This window comes from Heterocephalus glaber, unplaced genomic scaffold (genome assembly GCF_053883595.1).
Source record: "Heterocephalus glaber isolate CG9 unplaced genomic scaffold, H.glaber_assembly_v1.0 deba00000470, whole genome shotgun sequence".
In the NCBI taxonomy this organism is placed as follows: Eukaryota; Metazoa; Chordata; class Mammalia; order Rodentia; family Bathyergidae; genus Heterocephalus; species Heterocephalus glaber.
In genome coordinates this window covers 12,914,488-12,920,729 of record NW_028258145.1, presented here as the reverse complement: position 1 = coordinate 12,920,729, position 6,242 = coordinate 12,914,488, and positions in this window count along the sequence as shown.

Genomic DNA, 6,242 nt, shown 5'->3' with positions numbered 1-6,242 from the left:
CTGGCTACTGTTCCAGCTGGCAGCAGACCTTTGTATCATCCGTGTGGTGCTGGTTTTAGGTGCATGCAAAATGCAAGAGTTGTGAAGTCAGGAAGGCTTCCATCCAGACTTCAGAAAAAGGCCTAGGAGGCCAGGCAGTGTGAGGGCAGTGTGTATCCAAAGGTGCAGTGGAAACCCCAGAAGTTTGGAGAAGCCATCAACATGGATTGCCAAGGAAAGCTGCAAGGAGAGAGCAAAGTCAGCCAAAGAAAGAAGCCGTGGAAGCTACAACCACCAGAAGTGCCATGGGGTGAAGTAACCCAAGCTCTTTGGAGTTCACAACTTGCCGCAGGTTGCTGGGAATGCTGGAAGTGGAACTGTGGGATTTAATGTTTGCCCTGCTGGATTTTGGTCTTGCTTTGGCCCATTACTTGCTATCCCCCTCTTTGTACCTTTTGGAATGGAAATGTCTATCTTATGCCATTGAATGTTGGAAGTGTTTCACTTTCTTTTCATTTGTACAGGGGTTTGCAGCTAAGAGTTTGCCTTAAATCTCAGAGGAGACTTTGGACTTGGACTTTTCAGGAATGCTGAAACTGGTAGGAATTTGGCAACCCTTAGAGAAGGCCTTTTGCATAAAGGGATGTGTATGAGTCTTTGAGAGTTCAGGAAAGGAATGTTATGGCTTGTGTTTAGATGTCCCTTCAAACGCTCATGCAGTCATAGGTGGTGTTTTTTCAGAGGTGGCTGGATCTAGAATGTATAACTTTGGGATCAATTCATGGTGCAATGCTAGGATCAAGGGCACTAGGATTAGGGTGAGTGCTACCCACCATAAGTAGTTGTGATAAGATAAAAGGAGCTGAAAAACACTGTTAAGGTCCCTTCTTGCTTTGCTACCTTCTGTCTGCCATGAAGTGTTTCTCCTCTGCAATCTCTGTCCACCATCCCACCCTGCCACAGAGTCAGCCTACTATGCACTGAAACTTATTCTAACTGCGATTTCAATAAACCTTTCCCCCTTTAACTTTGGATGTCATGTATTTTGTCTCAGCAGTGAAAGAAAAGTAACTAAGACTTTTGCTATGGGCTCAGGTCTAGTGTAAATAAAATGATCTTTTGTCATTTTTCCAACCTTACTTTTAAACTATTATTTTGTGATTATACTTGGGAAGAGCACCTGAATGAAGATTATTTTTCATCTGAAAATATGAAAGTGGAAAACATAACTCTGGTCTGGGGTTACCTCTTAAAATGACAGGAATAGGTCATACAATGGGGCAAAAAATCTGTAACACTGATTGTTTTTGAAAGGTGGGGTTAGTAATGATTTTGTCCCATTTTTCTGTATTGTTCCAATTCTCTACAAGAGGCTTATATTACTCTGAAAACCAGGACCTCTTATAACCTGCCCCAGCCAAGTGAAGATGAATCATTCCCTAGGAAGTCAGTTCAGTAAGAGGTGACAGGAACCAGGAGAGACATGGGCTCACAGCCAATTCTTCAGGGGCCAGGACACAAGGAAATAGAAAGAAGAAACTCCAGCCCCCTGAAAGCTGAGTGAACACACTACTCACCAATAAGTCTCTTGAAAACTGGGCAAAGAGGTATAGGAAACGCTCTATAACCTCTACCTGGAGAGGAGAGTGCTTATGATCATTTACAACACAGACCACCAGGATCGAAAGGGGACATCATCCAGTTCTTTCATCCAAAGGGTCTAACTGGAACATGCCAAGTGCCAAGCCAGGTACAACAGAGAGTCTGTCTACCATGCCCCCTGATCTCACAGCACTCATGGTCTCTAGAGAGTAGTATGGGAGGAGGGCATGTTAGACAGAGAAAGTGGCAAAGGCAAGGTTCAGGACAAAGAGGAAGAAGCCATCTTGTTCGGAGCACATCTGGCTGAGGGTCAGGGTGGGGCTGGATCAGAGGTGAGGCTGAGGAGCTAACACAGAGCATTCTGGATACATAATCCCTAAATGCCAAGTTTCTCCAGGCAGGGCAGCAGTGCTTGGGGATTTTCCTTAATAATGCTCCCTTTCATGGCAGTGTGAAAGATGGGTCTAGGCAGAGAAGGGCTGAACCAGAGACTGGTTAGGAGACAGAGCCATGAGCCAAGTAAAATGAGGAACATCTGCACCCTGGGGTAGGTGCAAGGTCTGGAGAGAATCTTAAAGCAGTAAAATTAAGGCATTGATATACATTTTTCTTTCCATGTAGACTGAAATATGCCATCATCCTTAAAAAAAAAAGTCACCATTCCTTAAAAAAAAACTGAGAGGTAGGGGAAACAAAACAAGGCATAGATGAGCTGGGGGAGTTTGGAATTAGGAGAAGAAATTTTGTAATCATAAAAAATGTTTTTTTAAAGCATTTACAGTGCACATGCTGAGTGTGCCTATTAGCCTCTCAAATGTTCTAGAATGTAGCTTTTGATCAGGTTATTGAAGTGCAAAATAAAAACCAAATAAAGAAATTACCAGAAGGGAAAGTAAGAGCTCAAAATACCCCCTCCATCCTGGCACACTAGCCACTCTCCCGTAGGGCTAGCTGTGGAAAGTCTTTCAGGAGTCCCTGCTGTAAACACAAGGACAGCCACGTCAGGGCTCCATATGTCCCTAAGGTTTTGTGGGCCCTTCCTCTGCAGTCAGCTCTCTGAGGGTTTGCCAACCAAATCCAAATACTGAAAAGACAAAATGAAAATCAGGTCAGAAAGGAAGCTTCTAAAGGCCCAGAAATTGTTGTTTATGTAAAAAAAAAAAAAAAAAAAAAAAAAGACAATGGGGAAGTGAAGATGGTGGATTTTTTTTCTTCTGCTTCTATTTTCTAAATTTTCTCAGCAGCTTCTATAATAGGGGGTCACACCAACATTAAAATTTTTAAAAAATCAATTTCATGGAAGTGGTCTCCAAGGAATTATGAATTCAGGTTAACAGAAGATGCAGTAATGAGACCAGTGAAACATACAATGATTACAAAATCAAGGAAATTCACTTCTCAACACCCCCTTGATTTCCCAGGCCAGTGTCACAGCAGCAAGTATACATTGTGGTTATTGTGTGTCACAAATTAGGATGATGTAGCAAGAAAAGACAAAAGACCTCTGATTAGCTAACAGCAGCTGACACAGATCAGAGAGCAACTCATCCATGCTGGTCTGGTAAAGGCAGGAAGAAGAGGCCAAATTTTGTGACCACAAGAAAAAGGGCCCTCTGCCCTTTAATGAGTAATATTTGAATTATGCTTTCCTGTTTGGTAAGCATTTTTCCCCTCACCAGCCCATCTCACCAATTCTCTGAGAAGTCAAGACAATTATTGCTATATCTGACCAAGGACGTGTATACAAAATAAATAGAGAAGTTTTCTAACTCAATAATAAGACAAACTACCAAATTTTTAAATGGGCAAAAGAGTTGAACAAAAACTTGACAGAAGAAAATATATAAATATTCCATAAGTGCTAGAAAAGATGCTGGGTATCATTAGTCACTACAGAAAGAAAACTGGAACAACAATTAAAAGACTATATACACCCACTAAAATTAAATCAAAGAGAAAAGTGCTGGCAAAGTTATGGAGCAACTGGCTTAGGAGTCAAAAGGCAAAATGGCAAAATCATTGCAGAGAATTGTTTGGTAGTTCATAGAAAGTTAAACATAGACTTATACTGAACATATGATCCAGCAACTCCTTCCCTATCTACTTTTTAAATGTAATACAAGTAGATATTAATAAAAAAAATAAAAATACTTCTATAAAAAAATAAAATTTCATAACAAAATAATTAGATAGTAACAATGGTAAATACACAGTGTATTGTGATCTTAAATGAATATATTTTTGAAACATATGAAAAAATGTTCAACATCACTACTCATTCGAGAGATGAAAATGAAAACAACACTGAGAATCCACCTCACTCCAGAAAGAATGACTGCTATCAAGAAATCAACTAATAATGAATGCTGGTGAGGTTGTGGGGAAAAAGGAACACTTCTCCACTGTTGGTGGGAGTGTAGACTGGTGCAACCACTGTGGAAATCAGTATGGAGATACCTCAAAGAACTAGGATCAGAGGTTCCCTTTGACCCAGCTATTCCCCTGCTGGGGATCTTCCCAAAAGAATTAAAAGAATCAAACCACAGTAATATATGTACACCCATGTTCATAGTGGCACAGTTTGTAATAGCTAAAGCTTGGAAACAGTCTAAGCGCCCATCAACTGAAAGTTGGATAAAGAAAATGTGGAGTTTTTTGTAAAATGGAGTACTACTCAACCTTAAAGAATGAAAAACTAGAGTCATTTATAGCTTAATGGATGCATATCGAGGCCATACTGAGGTGAAATAAATAGAAAACACATGTATAAATACCAAATAGTTTCCCTGGGGTGAGAAATTGAAAGTGTAGATATATCATGTAAAACTACAAATCCTTAGTGATGAATGTCATCATATTGTATACCTAAAATGTACCAATAAACTTAATGAAAAAAAGAATATATTTTCAATTGCTAATCTATCTCTCATCTCCTAAGAAAACTATACTTTTTGTTTTGCATAAAACATTTGAATTATTAGCAAAGTACCTGATACTTGGCATTATTTTGAACAATTTCTTCCTATTTCACAATATCTGTTATGCATTTTGGTCCTTATTTACACTTTCAGTTTTTCACACCAGAAAGACAATGCAATATTTACATGTGTGTGTTCAATTTATTTCACTTCAGAGTATAGTCTCAAGGTGCATCCATTTACTTAGAAATGTTTCAAGTTTCTCCTTCTTTATGGCTGAGTAGGACTCTGTCATATAAAAAAACACACATCTTGTCTCAGCGGGTCAGCCAAGCACTGTGAAGCTCCTCGGTTGCATTCCTGTTCCTGCCCATGGCACAGTGAGGTCCTGGGAGCGGCTTGGAGCCCCAACTCCATCCGGCACTCCAATTAACCACCTGGGATCCTGCAAGGCCCAATTCCATCCCCTCCCACCGCCTTCTGGGTACTCTGCTACCTGATCCCACACTACAGAGGCACAGGGAATTATACTTCACATAGTTAAATGTGATAGATTAATAACTACCACAAATTGTCATTTTCTAAGCTGTGCTTGATGCTATGATATTGCAGATTGTAACATTTGGCCTAACATGTTGTGATTGATCTAATCAGTTTTCCTTCCTAGTATAAGGAAAATAAAATAGCCTCAGAGTCATTAGAGCCTCCAAACCTGAACACAAGCCGTATCTGGAAGACACCTCTGAAAAGCAATCATTCCACAAGGGTTTTAAACACAAGCAACAATGATACATACATTAAGCAATTTTGAAATATCAACCCAGGAATTAAATCAAGGACAGTACCAAAAACAAAAATGAGAAAACATTTAACCAAGGCACAAATGCTGGCTTCCACACCACAAAAAGAAAATTCTGGGGGAAATGAGGTGGAAAAATCTGATAATCAACCACCTGGACACCTTGAACTAATAGCACAGGAAGTAACAAAGCACATACATGAGGCTCTAGAAAAATTCAAAACAGAAATAATCTCCCAGATAAATACAGATATGGTGAGTAGAATGAAAGACATGACTAGAGGCTCTAGAGCAGAAACAGATAAGAAAATAGATGATGTCAGAAACATGCTGGAAGCTATGAATGGCCAGCATAAGAAAGAGATGGAAAACATGATCACCCAACATAAGAAAGAAATGGACTCCATGAAACAGATTCAAACAGATATTCAGGAGATTAAAAACTCCATTGAAAGCATGCAGACCAGAACAAGAGAATCTGAAGACAGAATATCAGATATACAAGACAGGATTGCAGTGAAGGACCATAAAAACAGAGATTTCTTAAAGATAGTAAGGGACCATGAGAAATCAATCCAACAGCTGCTAGATGATGCAAAGAAGAATAACATAAGACTGATAGGAGTCCATGAAAAAACAGGAGAAAGTACAACTGACATAAAAAAAACTGTCCACAGAAGTAATAGTAGAAAACTTCCCAGACAGAGGTGGAGAATTGGATGCACAGATAAGTGAAGCATATAGAACTCCACCCAGCCATGACCAAAAAAAAATCTACCCCTAGACCATATAATAGTCAAGATCCCAGAAACCCAACAGAAGAACAAAATTCTACAGGCAGTTAGAGAAAAGAAACAACTCACCTACAAAGGAAAGCCCATCATAATCACAGCAGATTTCTCAACACAAACCCTCAAATCAAGGAGAGCCTGGAGTGAACTATT